The following is a 15,781-nucleotide window of genomic DNA, read 5'->3' as shown; positions in this document are numbered from 1 at the left end:
CAATTCTTTTAGTGTGTTTTTCAATTCTTTTATTGTGTCCGGGCATCTGCTGCGCCGATTTTCCTACCTGCGTCGATTTCCTTAACTCTCCGGAAGGTTTTTCTGCAGAGGCCACATACGCTGGCCTAAGCACAACTGGAGTAACTCTCAGCTGGCCAAACTTCCCTAAATGACCAGAATTGGCGTAGGTGGCTGGTTACGCCCCCTTTGGCTGAAAAAAAAACTGATCTAAAAAAATCATATCTAACTGAGTTATCCTGGTGCAAATTGATTGGGGAAACTGTGGTTTTTCAACTTAGGCCAAAAAGAGCAGCCTGCTTTAAAAAAAAACGGCACAAATCACTGGGGAAAATTGAGCCCAGACTGACTGGAGAACATCTTCTGATGTTAGTTTTCAATGTCGCTACACATTGCAACTGGAGGAAATTTTCCTCAATGATAATATCTGGCTGAGAATAACAGTTGTAAACAAAACTCGATTATGACGAGGGTCTTTGCCAGTTATCCTGTGCATATTTGCAATTAAGTTGTTAAACATTTATGGCATTCTTCTTTTTCTTTCGTATGGTAGTAGCAAATCAAATGTCAATATCTAAGTTGGATATCCAGGGCAAAGCTTCCAGCATAACAGCGTGGATATCTTGTCGGTGGCCTGCAAATTTCCTCTGAGGGCAGTGCTCAATGAATATTAGGAGCTCCATATGATGGGGATGCTTTAATCTTCCATCTATGGAGAAGGTGGTAGCATCTACCATGACCGGTTCTGAGGCGGTTGATGGTTGTCCACTGTTTGATCCTTCAAGTTGTACTGTGGGATCCACGATAAGAAATCCATTCCGTATGTGCAGTTCTTCCAAGCATTTCACCATCAGTCATCAAGGCTGAGGGGAGATCGGTGAAGGATATCGGTGACGGTCCAAAATATTTATTGTATTGAACAGTTTTTTTAATGATAGCAATATGTATTTTTTAATTTACTTTTAGCGTAAGTACTCCATCCTGTTGAAGCATTGTGCTAACAGAGTTACTCACTCTAAAATAACTCCCAGGTAAGAGACAGCATAGCCACCTGCCAAGTGAAGCGTCCTCTAATCTTGCCCAACAATATGCCTCAGGCCCAGCCTCAGTAGGCCACTTCTTGGTGCGACATTTTGATTGTGCAAGGCAGCTCTCCTTCTGCCATTCCTGAGTAGCATTGGTAATTTATGAGCACATTACAGATAGCGTTAGATCCAAGTCTAATGTTCAGAGGGACTAGAAACATAGAAACATAGAAAATAGGTGCAGGAGTAGGCCATTCGGCCCTTCGAGCCTGCACCGCCATTCAATAAGATCATGGCTGATCCTTCCCTCAGTACCCCTTTCCTGCTTTCTCTCCATACCCCGTGATCCCCTTAGCCGTAAGGGCCATATCTAACTCCCTCTTGAATATATCCAATGAACTGGCATCAACAACCCTCTGCGGCAGGGAATCCCACAGGTTAACAATTCTCTGAGTGAACTCTCTGACTAGGTTGAGCTTGTGCAAATATATTTCATATGCAACTCTTCCCGAGCTAACAGAGAGAGGAGACTGCTTTAAATTGGAACCAGATTCCAGAGGTGAAAGATGTGCTAAACCCACCTCATCACCCAATTCCCTCACAGAACCATGTTCAATGCGTAACAATATATGTTTTAATCTCGCATTACTCACATGAAGCATTGGATCTGTTCTGAAAACCAAAGCTGAGTAACAAAAAAAGAATTACAGTCTCTAACTCAAACGTTTGAAAATAATGTTGTGTAGTGATTTGAAATTAGTTTCCACATCTCTGCCAATCCAGGCTGCAGCTCACTATCAAAAAATATTTTATACTAAAATACAGCCGCCTTTGACAAAGTTACTATCCTTACTACGAGATTTAATTGCTGCAAGCTCAACTTTTTGTCTCCACTGTCCAGTTATTTATACAATTCTCTTGTCATGTCATGTCCAGTCCCACCATGAAGCAGGCTTGATTATTGATGGTTTTTTAACAAGGCCTAGTTGAGAACACCTAATACAGCTATTAAACTATGCCGGTGCTACATCCCATTGATAGCTTTTTACATTACAGCTATAGGTCTGGCATAGGAAATGGTCAAACAGTGGTAACATTACTGGACAAGTAATCCAGACACCTGGACTAATGATACAGAGACATGAGTTCATAATCTCACCATGGCAGATGCGGAATGTAAATTCAGTTAATTAAATAAATCTGGCATTAAAAAGCTAGTATCAGTAATGACAACCTCGAAACTACCGGATTGTCATTAAAAACCCATCTGGTTCACTAATGTCCTTTAAGGAAGGAAATTTTAACTGCCCTCTGAAATAGCCTAGCAAGTCACTCAGTTACAACATGGACTGCAGCAGTTCAAGAAGGCAGCTCACCTTCTGAAGGGCAATTAGAGATGGGCAATAAATGCCAATGACGCCCACATCCCAATGAATGAACTAAAAAAAAGGCTTCACCTAAAGTTACACTACAACCTTTCAGCAATGGTCTAAAGTCAACTGCTTCCTTGTACAATAATAGTGTAAGTATAGCTTAAAACTAACCTAAAATGCAATACTAGTTATTATTTCTAAAAAATTCCATTTGGAAAGCCAAAGTGAAAAGAATTGCAATCTCTAACTCAAACATTTGAAAATAATGTTGTGTAGTCAATTGAAAATACTCCCATGTCTCTGCCAAACCAGGCTGCAATTTCACAGGTTAAATAGAATCACCAACTTATATAATCCATTTTACAGGACTTACAGAAATGGTTAACAATGAGGAATGCCTGTGCCGCTGGTAGTTCAAATTACGGCGATCTTAAATTTTGACACAACAATGCTAGATAAGTATATGAGGGAGCAAGAAATAGAAGGGTATGGTGATAGGGCTAGATGAAGAGGGGTGAGAGGACGCTCGTGTGGAGCAGAAACACCAGCATGGACCTGTTGGGCCGAATGGCCTGTTTCTATGCTGTAAATAATATGTAATACTTTGTAATTTGCAAAAGGCATTCTCCAATGGCCATCAGCAGATAGTTCCCGCCTCAGACGATTTGAAAGAGAATAAAAATTGAAGTTTCTATGTTAACTGTCATGCCTTCAAGAAATACTTCAGGGACAATTATTGACTTATGAAATACGGTAACAAATAGAGCTGATTTGCACACACTCTAGCCCCAACTTAAACTCGGGGTGAGCATTGGGCCAGCGAGGCACGCGTCAGGCTCTTCCCAGTCCTCTGATATGAGGCCCAAGCAATTTTAACGCCCACTCAACCCAGTGTCAATGACGCGAGGCCAGCGAGCAGGAGTGGGGCAAGCAGGGAGGTGGGGGGGGTCAGCGGGAACAATCCCCGACACTAGGGTAAACAGGTGGGAGAGGAGGTGGATAGAGGAAATCACAGTCAGGGGAAAGCAAGGGAAGCCTATGCCAGGGGTGGCCCATGCTTTCCTTGTGGGCTATGGTGGACCACATTATAATGACTAAGGGGGCAATTTTACCTAATCTGTCTGTCGGGAAACTGACGGGGTGGGGTGCAACGCTAGTTTTACTGTTACGGATCCACCTTCTACACTTAATAATCCTTTCCACAAAAAAAACCTCATGATCGTGGCCTTCCAGTCACCAGCCCAGTTGAGGAGACAATATTGTAAAGCAACCTGGGTGAGTAGAATTGATTAGAGCTTACATGTGGCTCAGTGGGTAGCACACTCACCGCTAACCCTAACCCACTCCAAAAACTAGAGTACACAATCCAGGCGGACACTCCAGTGCAGTGTTGAGCTACACTGTCAGAGGTGCTGTCTTTCGGATGAGACGTTAAACCGAAGCCCTGTCTGCTCTCTTGGGTGAACATAGAAGATCCCATGGCACTATTTTGAAGACGAGCAGAGGAGTTATCCCCTGTGTCCTGGCCAATATTTATCCCTCAATCAACATTACTAAAAAACAGATTATCTGGTCATTATCACATTGCAGTAACCTGCCTGATTTTGCTCTCTTTTGAAATAAGCAAAGAGTAATATTGGGCAGGGTATAAAACTGGTGTTCCACCCGATCCCATGGGATTTTTGCACACTTTTGTCTTCACTATCTGGACATCTTCTAATACATACATAGACTAAAGAGCAGGAATCAACAACTGCATTTATATAGCAGCTTAATGTCATCAAATTTTGGCTGCCGCTTCGGACCTGAGCCTTTAACCTCATTTTACATTTGCTTCTCATGCTTTTTCTCTCTTTTCCTCAATGGTCAATATGTAACGTGTTGAAAATTGTTGTGAAGTGCCTTGGGACATTTTACTACATTAAAGGCGCTATATAAATAAAAGTTATTATAGTTATTATTATTATAAAACGTTCCAAGGAGCTTCACAGGAGCGATTATCAAACAAAATTCGATACCAAGCCAGATAAGAAGATATTAGGACAGATGACCAAAAGCTTGGTCAAACAGACAGGTTTCAGAAGCGTCTTAAAGCAGGAGAGGTAGAGATGTGGAGAGATTACGGAGGGAATTCTTGAACTTAGGGCCCCGGAAGCTGAAGGCGTGACTGCCAATGGTGGAGCGATAAAAACCAGGGAAGCTCAAGAGGCCAGAATTGGAGGAGCGCAGAAATCTCAGAGAGTTGACACAGATATGGCAAGGATTCAGTGATGTCATGGGGGTTTATTATAGTAATAGTGGTGCACTGAGATAACAATACTTTCTATGGAGTGATGGCCTACTATGCGTTCTCTGCTATGAACTACTTCTACATGTGTTTCTAATCGATGAGGCAGGCATAGAGGCTGCCTGAAAGGTGTCCTATATACTATTTTAGGGTTCTGATTCTGATTTCTGGCACCTGATTGCTATCTTCTACTTGTGTTAAATCTCTACCAGATACTTCAGGAATGCCTTGTGTTGTTGATCCAGGGAAAATACTGCTTCAGCAGCACTTTTTGACTGACACGTTTTGCAGAGCTTGATGCTGGCATATAGCTGGCATTGGCATGAGAGATAGACATGTATTCTTGTGCTGCTGCACACATGGTAATACTCAAGATCAGACTTTCATGTTGCCCAGTGTTCTTACATAGAATATACAGCAAGAAACAGGCCATTCGGCTCAACTAGCCCATGCCGGCGTTAATGCTCCACTCAATCTCATTCACATCCTTTCTCATCTAATGTGATCAGCATAACCCTCTATTCCCTTCTCCCTCAAATGCTTTTCCAACTGCCCCTTAAATGTATCTATATAGTCTGTGCAAGCATCACTCATTGTGCTCACACAAAGCTTCTGAATCCATGGCTGATCATTACCTGCACTTGTTTTCAAGTTCACTAAAACCCATCCTTATAGAATCTTAGGTTTTGTCACCAACTCCCACCTCCGGTGCTTTTAAGGCATTAGGAAGAGCACCCATGAAGGATGCACCTTCTTCACTGCTTGCGTGTGTAACCGTGTCCTTGCTTCTCACCGGAAGGTCCCACTCACACTCGCGCACAGTCAATTGCAATGTGCAAGGCTGATAGCTGCTCCAATAAAGCACCATCTATGTTGTTTATGGCACCCCATATCTGAGTGGCACATTCACCAACACTATGCAGGCAAGTGAGGAAGATTGAATTCAATCTACAGATATCTAATACGAATACTGTTTCATTGGACTAAATGCTACATTTTATTGTGTAGATCAAAAACCCCAAAGTTAGCAACGATTAAATTAACTTGTATCTTTCTCCCTATCACATCTCTGCGACAATAATTTGTGTTACGAGAGAGTTCCTGCTTATGTAAAATGCCTAAAACCAGGCCATTGTATGGAGAACTCCTCTTACTTACTTGAATAATGATGTAGTATTTTCCTTTCATGTAAACCCTTTTTTCTTATTTTCTTGTTTTGTGTTCCCTTTCAGATACCTGTGAATTATTTTTATGCATACTGGATGCCAGTTGGCGACAAAGGAAAGGGCCTGTTATAATCTTTTTTAATACCTGTAGCTGGGGACTTGTCATGACATTTGCAGGCTTTCTGATCATGCTTATTTATCTGTTTCCCGTGCTGGATATTTTTGTTGTCTTTATTGTTATATATGTAAACCTGTAAATACCAAGGTTAACCACCAGGGGGCCCTACTCCTGGAGTCCCAAGGGATCCCACAATCCCTTGGGAGCACCTGTACATAAGGAGGCCTCACAGGCTGGAGAGGCACTCTGGAGACCTGTAATAAAGGACTACGGTCACACATTACTTTAAGCTTACAGGATCTGGTCAGATTCTTTTTTCAAGACATAACAACTGGCGACGAGATACAGATGACGAACCCCACCTCAACAATGCAGAGAACCGTGGGCATCCTGGAGAAATTTTCAGAGGGAGATGTTTCGTAAACCTTCAGGGAGTGACTCCACCAATACTTTGAGGCCAACGAGCTGGAAGGAGAAGTGAACGCTGCCAAACGAAGGGCGATCCTCCTCACTGTTTGCGGGGCACCAACATATGGCCTCATGAAAAATCTGCTCGCTCCAGTGAAACCCATAGAGAAGTCGTTCGATGATTTGTGCACACTGGTCCGGGAGCATCGAAACCCGAAGGAAAACATTCTGATAGCGAGGTACCGGTTCTACACCCTATAAGAGGTCTGAAGGCCGGGAAGTGGCGAGTTATGTCGCTGAGCTAAGGCGCCTTGCAGGACATTGCGAATTTGAAGGACACTTGGAGCACATGCTCAGGGACTTCTTTGTACTTGGCATTGGCCATGAAGTAATACTTTGCAAACTTTTGACTGTAGAGACCCCAACCTTGAGTAAAGCCATAGCGATAGCCCAGGTGTTCATCGCCACCAGTGATAATACCAAACAAATCTCTCAGCGCACGAGTGCTGCTGCAAGGACTGTGAACAAAGTAATGTTGTTTTCAAATCGTAACTTACAGGTCAGGACGCACATGCCTTCAGCTGCATGCCCGCAGATGTCTCAGAGTCCACCATCAAGGGTGGTGAATGCAAGGCCATTAACACCGTGCTGGCGCTGCAGAGGTGATCATCGTTTTCATTCATGCTGCTTTAAAGGATATGTTTGCAAGGGCTGTGGAACAATGGGACACCTCCAACGTATGTGCAGGCGAGCTGCAAACCTTGCTAATCCTGCAAACCACCACATTGCAGAGGAGGGCAGATCCACAACGGATCACGATGAACCAGAGCCTCAGACTGAGGAGGCAGAGGTGTATGGGGTGCACACATTTACCACAAAGTGTCCCCCAAGAATGCTGAAGGTTGAATTAAATGGACTCCCAGTTTCAATGCAGCTGGACACGGACGCGAGCCAGTCCATAATGAACAAAAATACTTTCAATGAATTGTGGTGCAGCAAGGCCTCAAGGCCAGTCCTGACTCCTATTCGTACTAAAATGAGAACGTACCCAAAAGAACTGATTCCCGTAATTGGCAGTGCTACCGTAAAGGTCTCGTACAATGGAGCATTGCACAATTTACCACTCTGGGTGGTACCGGGCAATGGCCCCACACTTTTTGGCAGGAGCTGGCTGGGAAAGATACGCTGGAACGGGGACGACATCTGAGCGCTCTCGTCCGTCGACGACACTTCGTGTGCCCAGTTCCTAATTAAGTTACTCTCACTGTTCGAACCGGGCATCGGGAAGTTCCAAGGAGTAAAAGTGCAGATCCACTTGATTCTGGGGGCATGACCCATCCATCACAAGGTGAGAGTGGTACCGTACATGATGAGTGGGTGGAAATCGAGATGGACCAACTGCAACGAGAGGGCATAAATTCACCGATCGAATTCAACAAGTGGGCCAGTCCAATTGATCCAGTCCTCAAGGGACTCGGCACCATCTGAATCTGTGGTGATTACAAAGTAACTATCAATTGTTTCTCCCTGCAGGATCAATACCCACTACCAAAGGCAGAAGACCAATTTGCGACGCTGGCGGGAGGAAAAACGTTCACAAAGCTGGACTTGACCTCGGCCTACATGATGCAGGAGCTGGAGGAATCATTGAAGGGCCTCACCTGCACAAAGGTCTCTTAATTTACCACAGATGCCCGTTTGGGATGCGATCAGCCGTGGCAATATTCCAGAGGAACATGGAAAGCTTGCACACCATGGTCTTCCAGAACGACATCTTGGTTACAGGTCAGGAGCACCTGCAGAACGTGGAGGAGGGTCTTAGTCGTCTTAATCGTGTGGGGCTCAGGTTAAAATGCTTAAAGTGTGTTTTCCTGGCACCTGAAGTGGAGTTCCTGGGGAGAAGAATCACGACGGACGGCATCAGGCCAACCGATTCAAAGACGGAGGCAATCAAGAACGCACCAAGACCAAGACTGCAGTCGTTTCTAGGACTCCTAAACTACTGTGGTAACATCTTACTGGGTCTTAGCACACTGTTAGAACCACTGCACTCTATACTGCATAGAGGAGACGAATGGATATGGGGTAAAAGCCAAGAAAATGCCTTTGAGAAAACTAGGAAACTGTTATGCTCAAACAAATTGCTTGTGTTGTATGATCCATGTTAGCGTTTGGTACTAGCATGAGATGTGTCATCATACGGTGTCGGGTGTGTATTGCAACAAGCTAATGAATCTGGGAAATTGCAACTGGTTGCTTATGCAGCCAGAAGTCTGTCTAAGGCTGAGAGGGCCTACAGCATGATCGAAAAAAAAGCGTTAGCGTGTGTTTATGGGGTAAAGAAAATGCATCAATATCTGTTTGGACTCAAATTTGAATAGGAAACCGACCATAAGCCACTTATATCCTTCTTTTCTGAAAGTAAGGGGATAAATACAAATGCATCGGCCCACATCCAGAGATGGACGCTCACGTTGTCCGCATACAACTACGCTATCTGCCACAAGCCAGGCACAGAAAACTGTGCCAATGCTCTCAGTAGGCTGCCATTGCCCATCACAGGGATGGAGATGGCACAGCCGCAGATTTAGTTATGGTAATGGAAGCATTCGAGAGTGAGCAATCACCTGTTACCGCCCGACAGATTAGAACCTGGACAAGCCAGGAGCCCTTACTGTCCTTAGTAAAAAGCTGTGTGTTCCAAGGGAGTTGGTCTAGTGTCCCTTTAGAGATGCAGGAAGAAATAAAGTCGTACCAGCAGCGCAGAGATGAAATGTCCATACAGGCAGACTGCCTCCTATGGGGCTCTCATTAGTCCACCCTGATCTACACGAACAGATAGAGAGCAGGCGGCTTCAACAGAATACATATCAGGATCGTGCAAATGTGTCACGCAAAATCGAGATTAATGATCCTGTATTTGTGTTGAACTATGGACAAGGTCCCAAGTGGCTTCCCGGCACTGTCGTGGCCAAAGAGGGGAGTAGGGTGTTTCTGGTCAAACTTTCAAATGGACTCACCTGCAGAAAACACTTGGACCAAACCAAACTCAGACTCACGGATTATCCAGAACAGCCCACAATAGACTCTTCCTTTTTCGACCCCCCAACACATACACAAGTGGCAACCGACCCAGCAGTTGACCACGAAGCAAAACCCATCACCTGCAGCAGCGCAGCAGAACTCAACACACCCAGCAGCCCTGCAAGCCTAGCTGCCCAGCGAGGGCCCAACAAATGACTCACCAAAACCAGCATTTGCACCGAGACGATCAACCAGGGAAAGGAAGGCCCCAGATAGACTCACATTGGAAATAGTTGCACTATTGATTTTGAGGGGGAGGGGAGTGTTGTTATATATGTAAACCTGTAAATACCTTGTTTAACCACCAGAGGGCCAATCCCCTGAAGTCCCAAGGGATCCCACAATCCCTTGGGAGTACCTGTACATAAGGAGGCCTCACAGGCTGGAGAGGCACTCTGGAGACCTATAATAAAGGACTATGGTCACACATTATTTTAAACTTACAGTATCTGGTCAGATACTTTATTCAAGACATAACATTTATAATGTCAGCTGTGGCTCAGTGGGTAGCACTGTTGCCTCTGAGTCAGAAAGTTGCAGGTTAAAAGTCCTACCCCAGAGACTTGAGTACAAATCCAGGCTGACACTTCAATGCAGTACCGGGAGAGTGCTGCACTTTCGGAGATGCCGTCTTTCGGATGAAACATTAAACTAAGGTCCTATCTGCCCACTCAGAGTAAAAGATCCCAGGACACTATTTTAAAGAGCAGGGGAGTTCTCCCTGGTATCCTTGTCAAAAACTTTCCTCAAGCAACATCACTTAAAAAATCAGAGTAACTGATCATTATCACATTGCTGTTTGTGTGGACTTGCTGTGCGCAAATCGGTTGCTGCATTTCCTGCATTACAACAGTGACTACATTTCAAAAGTAATTAATTGGCTGTAAAGCTCTTTGGGACAACCTGAAGTCATGAAAGGTGCTTTAGAAATGTAAGTGTTTCTTTCTTTTTACAGTTTGTCCCCTTGGCACATCTAGTTTTGAATATTCCAACGCTCTCCTGGCCGGCCTCCCATCTTACACCCATCACCCCTGTGCTCGCTGACCTACATTGGCTCCCAGTCCAGCAATGCCTCAATTTTAAAATTCTCATCCTTGTTTTCAAATCCCTCCATGGCCTCGCCCCTCCCTATCTCTGTAACTGCCTCCAGCCCCACAACCACCCTCCCGCTCCCCCCCAATCCCTGAGATCTCTGCACTTCTTCAATGTTGGCCTCTTGCTTATTCCTGATTTTAATCGCTCCAACATTGGCGGTCGTGCCTTCAGCTGCCTAGGCTCTAAGCTCTCGAATTCCCTCCCTAAACCTCTCTGCCTCTCTACCTCACTTTCCTCCTTGAAGACACTCCTTAAAACCTACCTCTTTGACCAAGCCTTCGGTCATCTGTCCTTGTGTGGCTCCTTATGTGGCTCGGTGTCAAATTTTGCTTGATACTACTCCTGTGAAGCACCTCGTGTAGTTTTACTTCATTGAAGGTGCTATCTAAATGCAAGTTATTGTTTGAATCAATGGCCAGGACATAACTTTTACATGTCAAAGACTTAATATACCTTTCAATCCGGGTATGCTGGGTGAATGAAACAGCATTCTTACTATCAGTGAGTGCCTTCCAAGCTTGCCATCTGCGCTGTGGCATTGTCATCTGGCCGGATGCCTTAAAATTGTTAATTCTGTGTTGCATTACCAAGGTTACAAGTGCTGTCAGGGCTTTGCCCATGCACTGTGCTTTGCATTGTTGCTTTGCACCTGCTAATGCTGATAGACATTATTCAATTCTCAGCAGTTGTAACAAACTTTCAACCCTTAAGTACTGATTAAATGCATGATTATTGCTTTAACAGTTAGTTGGCCTCATTACGCTTATGCTCATATTGGCTGCAATAATGGAACAGATTACGTTGGAAGAGCTACAAACTAAATGGGAGTCAGCTATGACTTTGTGACTACAAACCGCAATTTTACTCAGTAACAGAGTCAACTCATTTCTCACGAGGAAGTGATAGTAGGATCTCATGTTTTTCCTATTTCTAATGGGTTCATCACGCTAAGAGAACAAGAGATCTCAATGCTGTTCTTAGATACCAATTTGGCATATCTCAATTCAGTATTACTTCGATAGCCTTTGGAGTTAAGAACAAAGCATTGTTGCTTTGAGGTTTCATTCGGTGATATTTGTCTCGCAAACGGTTTTTATTTTCTTGTTGAATTTAACTTCAAACTTTGATGTTGACATCCCCAGAGTTGATATTAATTTCCCCACCTCTCATCTTTCTCATTCTTGCCTCGCTTCTCAGATCATCTTTGTTGTACAGATGTTCATATCCTATTGGATCAAAGAAACTTTAAATAGGGATATGTACAAATAACAAAAAAATGTAAATGAATAAAATACTGTAAATAAGGGCATGAGCCAGATCAAACAGTTGGTCATAATAAGATTGAAATAAACTCTCATTGCTTTCCAAAATAACTCTCCCTCTACTGTGTAATACAATAGTGTGCATCAAATAGTCCAATTTGAACTCAAGGAATTCCACGAGTAAAATTATGTTATATTTGCTATATATGTGACATTAATTACTGGCATAAGTAATTGTCACACCCACTCTTTCTGCATTTTCAATGTCTTGTTGTGCAAGATGTATGTGTTTTGTTTTTGTACATATGAATTGCAGTATGTGATTACAATATATAGAACAATGTGCAAGTATGTGAATGTGCTACCCAATGTAGTACTCAATAAACAGACCAAGAAGGTCACAGGTCTATTCCTGGTCAGTGTTGAGTCAGCAAAGTTCAACCAGGCTGGCACAATTTTTTTGTGGTACTGCTTCTGCTGTCCCCTCTGCTTTGGGGCTATGTTGATGTCGATGATGGATCGGATTAGGCGATGGTCCGACCAGCTGTCGTCAGCTCCCGTCATGACGCGGGTGATGCGCACATCCTTGCGATCCTTGGCTCGGACGATGTCATAGTCCAGCAGTGCCAGTGTTTGGAGCGAGGGTGTTGCCACAATGCCTTGTATTTGTCCCTCTGGCAGAACAGGGTGTTGGTGATGAGGAGTTTGTGTTCTAGACATTTTGTCAGGAGTAGGGTGCCGTTGGAGTTGGATTTCCCTACCCCCTCTGCCAATCATGCTCCCCCAGAGGGCTGAGTCTTTGCTGACCCTAGCATTAAAGTCTCCTAGGAGGATCAAATTGCCACAATAGCAGTGCTACAATGGTACCAGGAAAATCATCCACTGCTACTGCTCCTGATTGCTAGCCAGTTACTCCTGCTACAATGTGAAATGCTGTGTGAAGATAGGATTGAGCTGTTCCCTTTGGCAGAAGGGTCGAGAACCAGAGGTCACAGATTTAAGGTGATTGGCAGAAGAACCAAAGGCAACATGAGGAAGAACTTTTTTTACGCAGCGAGGGATTAGGATCTGGAATGCATTGCCTGAAAGGATGGTGAAGGCAGTTTCCATTGTGGCTTTCAAAAGGCAATTGGATAATTGCCTGAGGCAAAAACAAGCTGCAGGAGAAAGGACAGGGGAGTGGGACTAGCTGAATGCTGTTGCAGAGAGCTGGCATGGCTTCGACGGGCCGAATGTCCTCCTTCCGTGGTGTCACCATTCTACCATTCTATGATTCCATGCACTGGCTGTGATTCCCTCCATAATTCAATAGCATACTGATTTGGACTCTCTAGGATCACCCATGCAAAAATACTCATTTGATGAGGAAGCCAGAGGGTAGTTGATACCCGGGAAAACATGTCCCAACATCAGTCAATTCCTCAGAAGAGGAGGGGACAAAAGAGAGGGGAGGGGAAGAAATACATTAAAGGAAAGGTTTGGTCAGTATTGATATTCCACATGACTATGGATTCTAGTGCAGTCCTACCCACTTCTATCGAAATATTGGGGGCTATTCTAATTTTGTTAAAATTAGTGGACATTACATAAAGTATCATGCAGACCAATATTTGGATGTTTGAACATTTTTAAAATTATCTACTATGAATATGTTCCTGCTTTGTACTTAGCCTTTATGCATCCAACTGCATAAGATGCCGTGTTTCACGGAGAAGTTTGTGCAGAATTCTTTTCTGTACTTTCCACTCTTAATTGCTTTGATTACGTTACAAGTTAAAGTTATGTTCATATTTTGGTATCCATCATAAGTAAATGAAGAGTAATGGACTATGATCGCACTCGCAACACGGCTAATTTATTGGTTTAATAAAACTTATTGCTTTCTTGCCATATGTTACTCACTCACATGCCAACACAAGTGATAATAAAAGAAGGCCTTTAATATTGTTATGGGCGTAAAAATTTAAGCATGCCAGAATTTATGTTGATGTCGACATACTGGGTAAGTAAGTGTGTAAGTATTAATATCCCGATTTCTCTTCTTTGTCAATATAAGCGGGATATCGTCATATACGAGTTTGACATATGTAGGGCAGATTTGTATATGGGGTATATCATAAGGTTCAAGGCAGAGCTTCATTAAACAGAATTACATATTAGGAAATCAGGTACCTGAAATCCCATTACGCACTTCCATCATTTGAAACTCTGTGCTGGAGTGAATTTGCCCCTATATCTAATCATTTGAACATAAGAACATTAGAAATAGGAGCAGGAGTAGACCATTTGGCCCCTCAAGCCTGCTCCGACGTTTATATGATCATGGCTGATCTGATCATGGACTTAGCTCCACTTCTCTGCCCGCTCCCAAAACCCTTTATTCCCTTAATCGCTCAAAAATCTGTCTATCTCCTCCTTCAATATATTCAATGACCCAGCCTCCACAGCTCTCTGGGGCAGAGAGTTCCACAGATTTGCAGTTTTACATTTTCCTTATGTTTCCTGTGAGGCATGATTCCAAAAGTACTTGGATATTTACTTGAAGTGCCATAACCTACAACACTACAGACCAAGAGCTGGAAAGTAGGATTAGGCTGAATGGCTCTTTTTCAGCTGGCGCAGACAAGATGGATCGAATGGCCTCCTGTGCCATAGATTTCTATGATCCTGTAATTTGTACGGGTCTGTCTCTATATATTTCTGGTTTATGGAAAGTTAGATTTGCAAATATACAAGCAATTTATTCAGTTGTAGTGAAAACAACAGTCCCGTATCAAACATAGGAGGTAGTCTTAAACAATAGATTTTTTGACATGTTGATAATATAATGACAGAAAATGTGTTGTGGAACCCTTGTCCTGCACAGGTTTTCAATTAGAGAGCTTATAAGTCCCCAAATGTAATGTAGCAAGAAAAAGATGATTGGATTACATTCTCCATACAAGCTAGTTTTGTCCAGGCTCAATTCATTTCTGTAAATATAGAAGTACAGGTATAATCTCCCGAAACCGGAAACCTCAGGACCGAGGCCATTCCGGTTTTCGTGTTTTTCCAGATTTCGGAGAAAAAATCCGACGTCCCGAATCGGGAAACCCTTGGGCCGAGTTTCAGGTATTTCCGGATTTCGGAGACAATCCGACATCCCGCACCCGGAAACCTTGGGCTGACTTTCATGAATTTACGGATTTCAGAGCAATACACCTGACGGACCAAATCCGGCAGCCTCGAGGCTGGACTGGGCCACACCGGTTTGCATATTTTTTTGGATTCATGTTTGGAAAAAGGTATGTACAGCTTAAAAGTCCGGTTAGCGGGAAATATTTCCGGATTCCGGACAACAACTCTTGCAATCTGCACAATGTCCGGTTTTCGGACAATTCCGGTTTTTAGAGCCCTGGATTTCGGACGTTCAACCTGTATTGTTAACAACTCTGGTTATGGCTGCGTGTTTTACTGGTAATGGGGAAATATCAGAGTATAAATTCACTGTTGAGTTTAACAATAAATGCTGTTATTGTAACATAAAATTACTCGTAATCCATATATCACAAGATGGAAAAATTACATTCTCCACAGGAAAGCAGAAAAAATCCCTCTAGGCCAGTGGAAAGGGATCATTTGCCAATTTTATATGTCATTCTGTGGGCTACTGTACTTGTTCCCCATCCAAGATAAATAATGGTGCAATCAAAATAAATCTTGGGAGCCATTTTCATCTGCCGACTTCCCTGCTTTATAGTGTGAACAGGGCTGGAGGTATACAATTTTTAAAAAATGTACATTTCACTTGCCATCCAAGCAGCACCCAACTCGATTTTCGAGCAGGCCTTAAAAAGGTTGGCTAGCATTCCCCCCCCAAAATGATGTGAGCCTCTGTAGGACCCCACTGCAACTTTGGTCTTCTGCTGAGTGGACAGCATGGAGCTAGGGTCGCCAACTCTGATT

Source organism: Pristiophorus japonicus, chromosome 10 (assembly GCF_044704955.1).
Source record: "Pristiophorus japonicus isolate sPriJap1 chromosome 10, sPriJap1.hap1, whole genome shotgun sequence".
NCBI lineage: Eukaryota > Metazoa > Chordata > Chondrichthyes > Pristiophoridae > Pristiophorus > Pristiophorus japonicus.
The sequence above is the reverse complement of the archived record's forward strand: the minus strand, read 5'-3'. Positions refer to the sequence as shown.